The sequence below is a fragment of the Myxocyprinus asiaticus genome, chromosome 44 (genome assembly GCF_019703515.2).
Source record: "Myxocyprinus asiaticus isolate MX2 ecotype Aquarium Trade chromosome 44, UBuf_Myxa_2, whole genome shotgun sequence".
In the NCBI taxonomy this organism is placed as follows: Eukaryota; Metazoa; Chordata; class Actinopteri; order Cypriniformes; family Catostomidae; genus Myxocyprinus; species Myxocyprinus asiaticus.
Genome location: NC_059387.1, coordinates 28001688 through 28017014, shown reverse-complemented (window position 1 = coordinate 28017014; position 15327 = coordinate 28001688). Strand labels below are relative to the sequence as shown.

Here is a 15327-nt window from a genome sequence, read left to right as displayed (position 1 = left end):
TATTTTCAGAAGTGATTTGTGAGGTGTGAAAAACATAAGAAGAAGAATGTGAAAGTGATCTGTTTCTCACACACACCTATCATATCACTTCTGATTATATTGATTTAACCACTGAAGTCTTATGGATTACTTTAATGCTGACCTATGGGATTTTTGGAGTTTCAAAATTTTGGCACCCATTCACTTGCATTGCATGGACCTACAGAGCTGATAAATTCTTCTGGGATTGCATAACGGTGAGTTAATGATGAGAGAATTTTCATTTTTGGGTAAACTATTGCTTTAAGCAGAATGACAGCCTCAGTCACTGTTCATTTTCACATTAGTATGGTAAAAAATTCAATAAAAGTGAATGGTGACTATGAATAAAATTTTGCCTAACATCTCTATTTGTGTTTCATGGAAAAGAAAGAAAGAAAGAAAGAAAGAAAGAAAGAAAGAAAGAAAAAGAAAGAAAGGGTTTGGAACAACATGAGGTAAATGTTGACAGATCTTTAATTTTTGGGTGAACTATCCTTTTAAAGTAATGCTAATCATCCAGAAGACTTCACACTGCATATGTGAGAGAGATAGAGATGAAGAGAGACAGATAAAGGGCAGAGTTTTATATATATATATATATATATATATATATATATACACACACACACACACACACACACACACACACACACACACACACACACTACCGGTCAAAAGTTTTGAAACACTTGACTGAAATGTTTCTCATGATTTTAAAAATCTTTTGATCTGAAGGCGTTTGCTTAAATGTTTGAAATTAGTTTTGTAGACAAAAATATAATTGTGCCACCATATAAATTTATTTCATTATAAAACTAAAATTTTATAAAAAATAAATAAATAAATAAATGACTTGGACCAAATAATAAAGAAAAGCAGCCAATAAGTGCCCAACATAGATGGGAACTCCTTCAATACTGTTTAAAAAGCATCCCAGGGTGATACCTCAAGAAGTTGGTTGAGAAAATGTCAAGAGTACATGTCTGCAAATTCTAGACAAATTGTGGCCACTTTGAAGATGCTAAAATATAACACAGTTTTGATTTATTTTTTTTATTTTTTTAGTCACAACATAATTCCCATAGTTCCATTTATGTTATTCCATAGTTTTAATGACTTTACTATTATTCTAATTTGTGAAAAAAAAATAAAAATAAAAATAAAAATATAATAAAGAATGAGTAAGTGTTTCAAAACTTTTGACTGGTAGTGTATGTATACATATATATATATATATAGAGAGAGAGAGAGAGAGAGAGAGAGAGAGAGAGAGAGAGAGAGAGAGAGAGAGAGAGAGTACCTGATGCCCTCAAATTTCTTAAAAACTTAATCTCATTATTTGGACTGGATTCTATTTAGACACATCTTAACTTCCTGTTACCACCACTATCAGATCTTAATTAACCCCCACACCTCTGCCTTCTCCATTTCTCTCTTGTCTCCTGGGCTGATTACTTCCCAGCTTGGATGTCATTTATCCCCTTAGCTGTCTGGTATGGGCCAGACTTCTCTCAGCTCTCTGCCAGCTCTGAGAGACCAATGTTCTGAGGTTGTGTCCATGCTTAACTTTTCGCCCACCCCGGGACGGCACGTGTTGACACCATGAGTCAGCCTCCTGTCTGCCCCTGCACACCTCGTGGGATCCACTGGCCTGGCTGAGGATATTAAGACTAATTTTTCAGATTACGTCAGATTAGGGCATATTGATGTCAACTACGTGGACATGAAACACATTAGCCAATAAACCATGTGCAATGTCAATTTGTAGATGCACTAAATAATGATTACTGTCAACCAATTATTGGTAATGGGCAAAGTATTTTCATAGTGATGGCAGATACGGGTAGTTTTGAATCCAGTGGACTCAAAACAATCTGCTCATGAAACTGTAAACAAGATATTTTGATGATTCTCGCAATCCCCAAAGGACACACTGAGAAAAAGAAACTAATAAAATAAAATTCAGATGCACTAATTAAAAAAAAGAAAATGCAAAATAAATAAATTTAAGGTGTCTGAGTTTGTGACAGCTGTCAGCGGTGTTATTGAGTGAGTTTGTAATTGTCATGCAGCGGGCAGTTAAAGGCCGAAAGGGAGCGATTGAAGATGTTTTGGCACTGCCAGTCAGAGACAAATCTGCCTTCCAAAATGATCCACTGAATATTCATTAGCTTTAACTCACAGGAAACAAAAGTCTGCCTAGGGTTTGTTCATAATAAAAGCTGCAGAAACATTAGCTGTGTGTACGTTAATGAGCATTGCTGTTCTATTCTCTCCTCCTTTGATTGTGGAAGCATGTCTATGCATTTTCATTAGAGCTCAGTTATTTGAATGTCATGTAACAGGAGAGATACAGAAGGCTTTCTAAATTATGCATAATGACACTGACAAACTCTGATGTTCTGCACTATCACAGAAATGATTGGAATTCAGTAGGAGAACACATGTAATAAACTTTAAAAGTTTTAACCTTTTCATGAGTAGCATCTAAATTCCTCTGCAGTTCCCTCTGGAGTGAGTTATTTTTGCATGTGTTACTGCACAGCCGGTAGAGGGGGCAGAGTGTAGACGAGTCATTTTTTATTATTTTATTTTAATTTTTAATTGTCATTAAAAAAAAAACTGTATATAATATAGTAAATGTGAACAAATTGGTTATGTCTGCTGTAGTTTTTGTTTTATTTATTTGGTTATTATAGCTGTAAAAAACAAATGAAAAATAATATCAGTAGTCCGGTTTGCCTATGCACTGTTTGACATTTCAGACATTGTGTGTGTGTGTGTGACAAGCGCTAATGTAAACAGACTTGGCTGCGTGCATGGATAATCGCGCTCAATCAGCATCTGTGAGTATATGAGTTTTTAACTGTTATCGTGGTGCTTTTGTGTTAGTTTGGCTGTCTCTTTCAAAAAACAAATGTCTTTCAGAAAACCTATGCCTGAAAAGACTGTTTGAGTTGCTGTTTGTGCATGGGATGTGTGCATTGGATGATCACGTTTAGATGTGATGGCTGTGCATATACAAGCTGTAAACTTTTCTCCAGCTTTCCTTCTTCTGTGGAACACAAAAATATTTTGAAAAAATATATTTATTCATTTTGAAGGAATATTTTGATATGCTTTTGTCCAAGCAATGTAAATCAATGAGGACCAAAACTTTCAACCCCCAAAAAGGAAATAAATGCAGCATAAAAGTAATCCATCCATCTTGAGTGGTTTAATTAATGTCTTCTGAAGTGATATGCTCCCTTTGGGTGAGACATATACCAAAATTTAAGCCCTTATTCAACATGAATTTTGACAGTCACAATCTCATTGGCGCGTTCATGAAAGAAGCTTGTTTGCACTTCTTCGTGCTTGACGCATGTGCAGAGCACATTTACAGCTACAGTTGTCAAGTTTTATAGTAAATAAGAACTTAAATGTTGGTGTGTTTCTCACCCAAAGCAATCATATTACTTCAAAAGACATGGATTAAACCAGTCAAGTCGTATGGATTAATTTTTGTTTCTACATTTTAATTTGAGATGGCATGAGGGTGACTAAATGATATGAGAATTATAATTTTTGGGTGAACTATCACCTTAACTATGTTTTATTATTATTATTATTATTAAAACAAGCTTCAGATGTAAAATGATATTCTGAAAGAAGATTTGAATGACTAATAACTAAAAAAAATACTTGAAAAAAAGAGAAAATATAATAACTGTAACTGTTGCTGCTGAGTGATGTAAACTGAACAAATTACAGGTATTACAACACAAGTGTTGTGTTACATCATGTACTCTGAGGATTATATTTATATTAAAATATTGTTTCTTCCTGTATTGAATGCATACTTGTACAAAAAATAATGGTTTAGTGTTCATGATACAAAATGATTGCACAAAACATATTACAAGGATTTATCCACTTTTCTTTTTTTACAAGGACCTTCTTCTCTGAAACACAGGCTGAATGGAGGTGGAAGAACACTAGTAATATCCACCATGCAAATTACAAGCGAGAGCAGTGTTCAAAAGTAGACTGCAATGAGTTTGTGGAGACAGAAAGGCTTTGTTTGTGCTGTCTTTGCATCTAAACTAGGGTGGCCAGATGTCCCATTTTTCCCGGGACAGTCCCGTATTTAAGCACTTTTTGTAGTGTCCCGACTTATTCTGAAAAAATCATGTTTTGTCCCATATTTCCCCTCTCCTAAAATTATATAAGGCTTTCTCAATCACATGAGTATTCTAATCAAAGGTAGCCAAGGATACAGCTTGTAAAACCAATAAAATCACATTATTGAATCATGTTATTTGAAGTACATGATTGGATTAAACTATCCAATCACAATCCCCTATCAATAGACGTCCAGTTAGTGAACTCATTGAAGAGTTAGTTTGAAAGAGCACACAGATGAAACTGTGGCTGGAAAAATGTCAAGGAAGTGTTAATGTACATTTAATAAGGATCTTCAAAAAGAGTTGAAATATCTAAAAAAGGAGTCATAGACAGAGCCTAGTAAAGTGAGGTGTGAGATTTGTGGAGCTCGCTTTTCCATCGCCCATGGAGGCCTCAAGACATCACGCAGCATGTTCATACAAAAAAGCATGTGGATGCTGCTAAAAGTAAGTGTGCTACACCAAGTGTTAGCGATTTTTTTTTTTTGTGAAGCAAAGTTCAGAATCTGAGAAGGCGCACGCAAGTGAAGGACTTTTTGTTTATCATTCTATTCTGCACGGACATATTTTTCGGTCGGCTGACTGCACTGTGAAATTGATAAAGAAATTGTATGATCCGAAATTTTCTTCTGCCCGCACCAAATCTGAAGCTGTCATATCTATCTGACTATCAGAAATCTTGCAGCATGGCAACACACGTTTCCTCTCTCTTGGTCCAGCTCTTGAAAGAATAAGACACATTTTCAATGGTCTGCGTGCATATTTTATTTCTCAAGAAAAATGCCCAAAGTTTCTAAGAGACATTTCATTGGATTGGCTTCGCACTCAAGCAAACAGCCACTTTTAACCATGCGCTGGAGATAGTAGAGCAAGACCACAGAAGTGGCTTTGCACATTCATGACCTGAGAAAAGTCTTGCAGGCCAGGCTGGAGCAATCATTCATACCTTCTGACATTAAAAAGCAGTTGGGTGGCCTGGGTAGTTCAGCGAGTATTGACGCTGACTACCACCCCTGGAGTCGCGAGTTCGAATCCAGGGTGTGCTGAGTGACTCCAGCCAGGTCTCCTAAGCAACCAAATTGGCCCAGTTGCTAGGGAGGGTAGAGTCACATGGGGTAACCTCCTTGTGGTCACGATTAATGGTTCTCGCTCTCAATGGGGCACGTAGTAAGTTGTGCATGGATCACAGAGAGTAGCATGAGCCTCCACATGCGGAGTCTCCGCGGTGTCATGCACAGCGAGCCACGTGATATTCGACTGTCCAATGCACGGATTGACAGTCTCAGAAGTGGAGGCAACTGAGACTTGTCCTCTGCCACCTGAATTGAGGTGAGTAACTGTGCCACCAAGAGGACCTACTAAGTAGTGGGAATTGGGCATTCCAAATTGGGAGAAAAGGGGATAAAAATAAAAAAAAAGCAGTTGGATGCCCTAGTTGAAGCTGGTGACATGTGAGCAGATGATTTCTTTTGTGCAGAAAGAAACTTTTATTAGAGCCGCTCATTGAGAACACAGAAAAACTTGAGTGGGCCCTACTGAAAGACATCCCAGAGTGGAAAGACATTCAGAGCACGAACACTTCTACTCCAGAATCCCCACTCTCAGTTTGATTGACGAAACCATGCTCTTTGATGAGTGGGCTTGCGCTAAAAACATTGTCAATCGTCGCATCACTGAGTTGAACATGAACAAGATGGCCATGTCTGAGAGATGGACAGACATTTTTCGTGAGCTGGATCATCAACTTCGGAGTCTTAGCCAAGGTCGTGGAGTTTGTTTTATGCCTGCCTGGGACATCTGCATCTGTAGAGTGTGTGTTCTCATTAATGAACACAGCATGGACATCGGATAAATCTCGATTCAGTGTAACAGTCATGAAGGCAATGCTTTTTGTACTGGACTGGACTGCTCTGCATTTTACGATAAACTCCTGAAAGACAAGCGCACACTGAGAAAAATTGCTGCCAGCAAAACGTACAAGGTGACAACAGTTACAGATGCAGATGCACTCTCTGCTTCGCATTGATCTGTGCCTAGGTAAAGATACGTAAATTTTATTTTTGCTGGGAGAGGGCTGTCCCGTTTTCTACAAGCAGGAATCTGGTCACCCTAATCTAAACCAACATGAACAAAGAAAAAAAAAATCTCAATTTCAGTCCTACTAAACCCTGATCCCAAAAACAAACACTAAAACTATAACAGCAACAGATCTGGTTAATTGCAAACAAAAAAAGCATTCAATATATGCAAATGTATATGCACTATCAATTCTAAAAATTCTAAAAGTAGGTTAAAATGAACCTAAATTGTGAAATTAAGGTTTCATTAATGTAGAAAAACAATTGCCTGTGCCAAATGCCTATGCTACAACATCTATGAGTTATTTCTGTATTGAAAAGAGTTTACACTAAACAATTATGGCAGAAAACATGCCCAGATTTCCAAATTGCCAGTTTAAAAATAGACAGCAGAAACAAATTTGGACAGAGATAAATCCGTGGAAAGGCCTGTTGACTGGGGAAAAGAGCGGCTTATGCTGTGTTCTTATCTATGAGCAGAATAAACCCTGTGACACATGGCATACTGGCACACACCTTTGCTTTCATCCATTCTCTGAAAGCAGAACAGAGTTCAAAAGCATAAGCGGAATTCACTGCCAGTATCAAGCACCCCTAGAGATGTTTAGTGCTCACATACTATGGCATTCTAAATAGATTTGCTGTCAACAGCAAAGAAAAAGGTGCTTTGATAATATTTATACAAAAGATTTGGTGCTATTAATTGGTAAAAGTGTCTTATAAAGTGTCTAGGCTAAAAATTCACAGTGAACCATATGAATAACCATGATTGCCTACTGCAAGAATCCGAAGCGTAAAGTTATAATCGAGCTGAACATAGTTAAGTGTAAACTACACTGACAGATTTAGGCAACCATAATGGTTCCTGATCTCAAAACTCACTTGAGAGGAAATGTTTGAGGGAAAATACATTTGGAGGACTAATTAGTATTATTAGCAGGGTGTAATTTGCTCAAGAGGGAATAAAACAAATTGCTTAGGCGTATATGAGCTAAACTGAAAATGAATACAAAATTAATGGCATGATGAATCGAGAGATTTTATAACTGTTGACTTGTGTCACCACCAAACCTCTTAATGAGTGTAGAACACCACAGAATCCAGACTTTTTGTTTCATACACTGCAAATGCTGACCTGTGAGTTTTACTTGACCCCACATGAATTATCAAATAAAAATAAAATAGCCATAATCATCACTTGCATGGAGATCTGATTTAAAATGTCAAAACTAGGGCAGAAAAACAAGAGATAGGCACACAACTTTGAGGACTCAGTTTGTGAAAGAGAACCAGGATAAACAATAGGTAATTTTAGTTTTTTATAACCACTCAATTATGATTCAAAGTAATGGTAACACTTTACAATAAGGTTCCATTTGTTAACATTAGTTAACAACATTAGTTAACATGCGCTAACAATGAACAATACTATTACAGTATTTATTAATCTTTGTTAATGTTAATTTAACCATATAGTAATACATTTTCAAAATCAAACATTGTATTTGTTAACAGTAGTTATGAACTACTATGAACTAACATGAACTAACAATAAACAATTTTATTTTAATTAACTAACATTAATAAAGATTACTAAATATAATATATATATATATATATATATATATATATATATATATATATATATATATATATATATATATATATATATATTGTTTATTGTTTGTTTATGATACACTAACTAATGTTAAAGAATGGAACCTTATCGTAAAGTGTTACCAAAGCAATGTATGCAGTGGATAATGTGTAATTTGTCTTATTTACATTCTGAATTAATAGCGCTAATTCACTAACATGTTACCCATGGCCATAATATGTGCTGAGTACACTTTGTTATTGTAATTTATGATGACACTGATACTACTGCAAAAATGGGTTTATAAAAGAGTGTTATTAATGGGCAGAATACAGACAAAAGAATTTATTAAAAGTGCTGCAGAGTCTCTCTCTCTTTCTCTTCCAGAACGAGCACTGACACATGCAATGCAATGTAATGTCATGTTCTGAATAGGTGCGTGGAATTTTGGAATCACAATGGTGGGAAACAATTATCATGCACTCGAATGCTATATTTTTTTTTAACCAAATTCTCCTGCTTTTAATGGAAAAAACAACAGAAGACAAGCTCTGACTGTCATTGATCTTACTTGATCTTTCCCCCAGCCACTTCTGTCAAGTGTAGGATGTTGTAAAGCAACAGCAGATCTCTCACACAACTCATGGAAAAGATGTCTGTGTTGCAGATCTATTTCTCTCTATGTGTGAAATGTTCCCACCGGTTTGGGTGTGAGACGCCATAATATGGGACACATGGCATCACGCATGGATTTAATATGGAATGCAATTTTATTCACTTAAATACGGGATGATTCTGTATTATATGGGACATTGGTAACCTAGCTGCAGGCAGGGGCGGACTGGCCATCGGGAGAACCGTAACTTTTCCCAATGGGCTGGCCACGAAACGGGGCCGAATGGGCCGCGATAAGCTGAAATGGGCCGCCGCGTTATGCACAACGGGCCACAAAACGGCGCCGCGATATGCCGAAGGGGACAGTGATATGCAGAAAAGGACAGCGACAACCCCACCCCCACCCCCCCACCCCCCCACCCACACACACACAACTTTTTGGGCCAGTTTCTATGTAAAATCCCAGGCCGATTTCTCTTCCCAGTCCGCCCCTGGCTGCAGGTCACACTTAGCGATGATGTGAACCAATGGCAGTTATGAGTTTAGCAGCCAGTAAGAAGTTTTTTGCCCTGGCGAGCTGTTACAAACTACCAAAACAAACTCAAAAACACATTATTTTTGGACAGAATTTGTTCTAAGTGATGTCACAGCTGTTCGTTCTCCGATTTCGTAGGAAGTATGCTGGGGCCTTAAGACTGCTTACATCATGAAACTGCAGTTTGAAACAATAGGAGCTATGAGAACAGGCCCTAATAAGATTTCACCAAATTCCGGCATACATCAGAGAAAATAGCCCAGTAGTATGCTGGCTGTCATTTTGAGCTATGAAGTTTGGTGGGGAGGGAGAGAACAAACACATTAAACACAATTAAAGAGCCCCTTAACATGCCCCTTGATGAGCCGTTACTCCCAGAACAATGTCTGAAGCTCAATGGGTGTCACTAAATCACTTCATTTCTATTCTCTAATGTGCAGTGAGAGGATACGTAAAACATTTTAAGCCAAGGCTTTTGAAACAACAACCCCCAGAAGTTATGAGAGTCACACCTTATGTTGTCTTCTCTCACTATAGACAAAGACACATCTCCCTGTAGAATATATGTGAATAGCAACTAAAAATGCTAAATAATCCCCTCAGTTTCCTCTGTAAAATAATTAACAAGAAAGAAAAGCATATAATAGAAGGAGATGCCGCATTGGGAAAGCTGTATGGTTTGAGGTTAAGACAAGTTAGGACAGACAGAGGTGAGAAAGAGGAGAAGAAGGAAGGGGTTATAATCAGCTCCCTTCCCAATCCACCCAGAGTTTTAATGAGAATTAAGCTGCAAAAACAGCTTGTTCAGATACTACTGTGGTTATGATGTGCATTTACATATCAACGCCTGTTCAGTACTCAGCACACTGGCCCACCCTCGTAAATGTCAGTGTAAACTGTGCTGAGATCAGTCAACCTTAACAGAGGTCAATTACATACAGGAGTCTTCAAGATACAGTGGCAGGAAAAGACTGTTTAACTCTAAGGCAAGGGTATTCAACGGGGGGTCTGGGTTAGGACCATTCATCAAATGACTAGAATATCACCCTTTTAAGAAAAAGGGAAGAGTGGACAGAGGGGAGGGGTTTAGGTAAGAAGAGATGTCAATCTGAAAAAAATTTAAAAAATTAAAAAAATAAAAAAGTGTGGAGAGGGAGAGGTTTAAATGCCAGACCTGTGCTGGCTGCCTGCAGGAAATAGACTTGCAGACACTGCAGTCCATCCACCAACAGACTCAATACAGATTGGAGAGCAGCAATAAAGAGCTAACAATCCAGCTACCCAGACAGCACTTCTGTAACTGCTACTGGCATGTCCATTTCTCTTCCTCTATTCTCCCTTCCATAAAACTGAAATTTGCCCTGTTTAGGTTTTTTTTTTTTCCTTCTTCTTTTTTTTTAATCAGGGTCTCACTAATTAAGTGAAAGCTCTTGGCTTTAAGTGAAAGCTCCAAATTTGGACCTGGGACAGTCTCATTGTGAAGTAAATACTGATTCATATAAAAATTAGTGTGTATGAGTTGAATGTTTTGCCTCTTTAATTAAAGAAACACATCACATGCTGATGTCTAACATGGATTGTTCTTCATGTTTGGGTTAAATTCTTAGCTTATACGATGTCAAAGAGTGTTAAAAATATCAGATGGTGTAACATATAATGAAACAATAAGCCACAATTACACCCTTTAACCATGTCAAAGCCCTGCAATGCCCAGCCTTAAAGGAATAGTTCACCCAAAAATGAAAGTTCCCTCATCATTTACTCACCCTTATGCCATCCCAAATGTGTATGACTTTCTTTCATCTGTTGAACTCAAATGAAGATTTTTATTTATTTTATATTTCACTATTTTGGTCTACAATGCAAGTGAATGGGTGCCAAAATTTTTGAGCTCCAAAAATCACATAAGTAAGCATAAAAGTAATCCATAAGACTCCAGTGGTTAAATCCATATTTTCAGAAGCGATATGATAGGTGTGGGTGAGAAACAGATAATTGTTTAAGTACTTTTTTTTACTATAAATTCTCATCCCTGTTCAGTCAATCTCTATTTTAACTTTCTCTTTCACGTTCATCTTCTTGTGTATTGGTGAATCACATTCTTCATGCATATAGCTCCCTACTGGGCAGAGAGAAGAATTTCTAGCAAAAAAGTACTTAAATATTGATCTGTTTCTCACCCACACCTATCATATCACTTCTGAAGATATAGATAAAAACTCTGGAGTCCTATGGATTACTTTTATGATGCCATTATGTGCTTTTTAGAGCATCAACATTTTGGCACCCATTCCCTTGCACTGTATGGACCTACAGAGCTGAGATATTCTTCTAAAAAATCTTCTTGTGTTCTACAGAAGAAAGAAAGCCATACACATCTGGGATGGCATGAAGGTGAGTAAATGATGAAAGAATTGTATCCCTTTAAGTGCTTGTAGCTTTTACTGGCAATGTAATAAAAGACACTGATGTTCAAAAAAGATTTCAATTGACTACAAATAATAGTCACAACAAACTGTTCTTTTGCCATGTAATACAGATCACTGGCAGAACTGTAAGCTATTTATGGTTTCCAAGCAACATAGCAACTTGCTGCATTGATATTGTATTCAAATAGTATGCGATCACAGGTGTGTATATATCAGCTAATGTACAACGGATAGAATTTAGAGTCTTAACTATCAGTTTTACGATTAGTATTTAACTGCCAGAACATATCCAATGTGATTAAAATAAAGTGCAAAGGACACAATATGCGATATTGTGCACTTCCACAGTGGTAGAGTCACACCTGACTGTAGACCGAGGGCTACTAGCAATAAGTTCAGAAGCACTTTAGTAATTCATCAAAAAAAGCAAATATCATTCTGCACGGAATGTCCAGGGAAATATTTAGCATTTGATTCCCAGTTCTAATTGCGTTGTTATTGATTTCAAATTTTCTCAGCACTGCCTGGGACAGACGTAACAGATCATTGCATTTTTTAACTGTCAGTCACACGAAATGAGGAGGCCTATATGAGGGTCAGAGCCTCTCTCTTTCTTTCTGGCTTAACACAGCTCTCAGGAAGAGAGATCCAGCCCTCGAGGCCTGCAAAAAGCCTCCTCAGCCCTTTTCTCATTGCCCGCTGTCCCTTGAAAAGACAGTTTTTTTCTCTTCTTGAAAATGAATAGCCCTATTAATCCATCCTCTATCGACCCTTCTGAAAAAAAGCAAAACCGAGAGAGAAGGCTTGAAAAATGTGTTTCTTTTTTTCTTTTTTAATTAATCCTTTTTGCCTTGGTCAGAAAACGTAACTGTTTGTAGTCCATTGCCATTTAAGGCAATCAGCATTTATTTTTTTATTGATAAGATCCATATTTTACTCAGCTTTTTCTGTCTGTCTCCATTTAGTAAATGGCTTGGTCCTGACATCTAGAAACTGCATACTTGTTAATCGCTACATCCCATCATAAACAAACAAAGGGCAGTTAATGTGGCTGTAATTGGTGGCCCATGCTCTAGAGAGGTGGAGTAGCGGATCATGTTCCGTAAACCCTAGTGTTCCATTGCAACATCTCAAATGATACCGGCCTTCGTGGATCTAATTGTTCAATCCCATTAGCAATCAGTGCCATCGCACTCTACACAGGATGATTTACACTACTGGTAAATCATTATTAGTGTCTTTGCTGCAGTGTGTATGTGTGTATTTGTGTCTGTTTGATCCATGTGTCTGTATTTAAGGTCAGTAGATGGTAGTTAATCTGCTGGCTGTTACTGAATAATTTCCATTTTGCAGTTTATCTGTTTTCTGATGCTAAACAGATTGTGAAAGTCACCATGTCTGTACAGCCAATGAGAGCATAATGGTGCTAGTAACACAGATAGTGAGACAGACAAAGAATACAGAAAGATAGAAAGAGTGTGAAAGAGGGAGGAATAAAGAGAGAGAGGGGGAAGGATCTGTAGCCTAAAGGCACAGGCAGCAATTAAAAGTAAATGGAACCCAGGGCCCTGTTTCAGATAGGCTACTACAGAATTCTGCCTATTCTTAGTACCGTCCTCAGAGAATGTTTGAGCTGAGAATTTTCCATGCGTGATGAACTGTGGAAACCAACAAAAGCCCCATTACCAGGAGAGGGATTTAGGCTCGTCTTGCATTAGAGAGGAAGAGAGAAAGGAAGCCCTTAGTCAAATGGAATACATTAAAGAAAATTCCCTGTGTCACAGAAATAAAAACTGGAAGCCAAATGACAGTGCTCTCATTATCTGCAAGCCAAGAGCTCCAGCGGGACGTATTCACAGAGCAAATTACAGACCAGACAATATGATTTTCCAGTATTCTAATGCAGACTTTGCCGTTTGCTAGTCATCTTTGCTCTGTGCCGTTCTGTGATGGTAAACGTCAGGATAAATGTTTATGTTATAATCATTTGAGGTGGCAGCATACACAGCCTAAACTTTCTCCAACCTTTACAGGAGTACGATAGAATGGTCCAATACAATATAATTTGTGTGTGTGCCATATACTGAAGGTTCTTTATTGTATAATATAATGGAAAATTTCCACTGGCTGGTTCTGTTTTACTCTTCATTCTACTCATTTTTGGTAGGTACAAAAAAAAAAAAAAAAAATGATGAAAATTTGTCGGCCTGCATTATGGGATGGCAACATTGGGAAAATACTTTCTTATCATGTTGTAGCAGCCTGTGGAAACTTAATCCATGTCCTGATGAAGTTTAGATAGAACAGGAAGCATCTGCTGCAGGAAATACTACTTCCTGTAACAGCAGATGCAGACCTGGACTGATACAGTATCACCAAATGACTGTTGAAGGTAAGGGAAGAAAAAAAAACTCACCATATTTTAAAATCATGGGTAAACAGGTGACAGATTGAGTGTGGTCTGTTACAATAACAGTTGCCCATCCTGCCTGGGCATTACCACATGAAAGACTTTACACTGACATATTCTTTTACATAATAAATATTAATAAGATGGCCAATGTGCATGCAAACCCACATATTAAACAGAATGCGATATGACATGACAATAGATAGATAGATAGATAGATAGATAGATAGATAGATATGCGAGGAGGCATGGATGATCATGAATATTGATGTGATTCACACATGAGGAGACAAAGACCCCTCCCCTATGAGAGAATGAATGTGAGGAGACTTAATGATTGAATGTATTGTTTGTAGCTTATTCACAAAATCAAGTTTAAATTAAAATAATTAATCTGACTATACATTTTCTTTACATAAAGACTTTACTTAAAAAATTTAGACCTACACTACTGTTTAAAAGTTTTAGGTCGGTAAGATTTTTTAATGTTTTTACAAGAAGTCTCTTCTGCTCACCAAGGCTGCATTTATTAGATCCAAAATACAGCAAAAACGGTGATATTGTGAAATATTTTTACAATTTAAAATAACTTTTTCTATTTGAATATATTGTAAAAGGCAATTTATTCCTGTGATCAAAGCTGAATTTTCAGCATCATTACTGCAGTCTTCAGTGTCACATGATCCTTCAGAAATCATTCTAATATGCTGATTTTCTAATATGGGCATATTTACAGCACATTTTACACATTTACACCCGAACAAATATTTGCAAGCACAAGTTTCATTGATGATAATGAGGCAGCATAAACACTAGTTAAAATATAATCTAAACATTCATATTATTTTTATATCATATTACATATCATATTTATATCATACAGCATACAATTTAAATACCTACTTTAGCTGAAACAACATTTAAATGTAACTAAAACTTGCCTATTAGGACATATTTCAAATTTCAATACTCTGAATACTCTGGCTGGAAATAGTCCAACTAGTAAAATTTGTACATGTTTATATAAAATAGCATGTCAGCTTATGTAAGTAAAGACTTACTCATCCGAAATGGTATCCTCGGCTGGATCAAGTCGCTCTTCAAAATGTGACGATGAACTTGATGTTTTTTAAGGCATTGTTGGGGGCGTTTACCATTTGCATTGATCGTCTCAGCACATTACCGTATGAATAGCGCGCTCTGCTGGTGGGTGTGATCACATTTGCGATAATTAGCTGAGCCAGGAGAAACTGTACATCGCTTTGTTTCATATAGATTACATTGCAGGAGAATATTTGTTTTAAATTTGTATTGTTTAATTTAAAAGTAGACATTTTAAGCTTTCTTTAGACATATGTTTCCTGTAAAAATCCTTAAAACAAGATACATTTGATTTATATTGTTTTAGAAACAGCACTGCATAAGATATTTAGGTTTTTCAGAGAATGTATTTTTAACATGTGTATTTTGTCTTAC

At 36.9% G+C, this 15327-nt stretch overlaps 1 protein-coding gene across 14 annotated transcripts in view; it reads right to left on the bottom strand.

Annotated features, from left to right (window-relative positions):
• The window catches only part of LOC127434465 (netrin-G1-like), a 148206-nt gene that overhangs the window by 115773 nt on the left and 17106 nt on the right, over positions 1 to 15327 (bottom strand). The gene's annotated exons all lie outside the window — the stretch shown is intronic.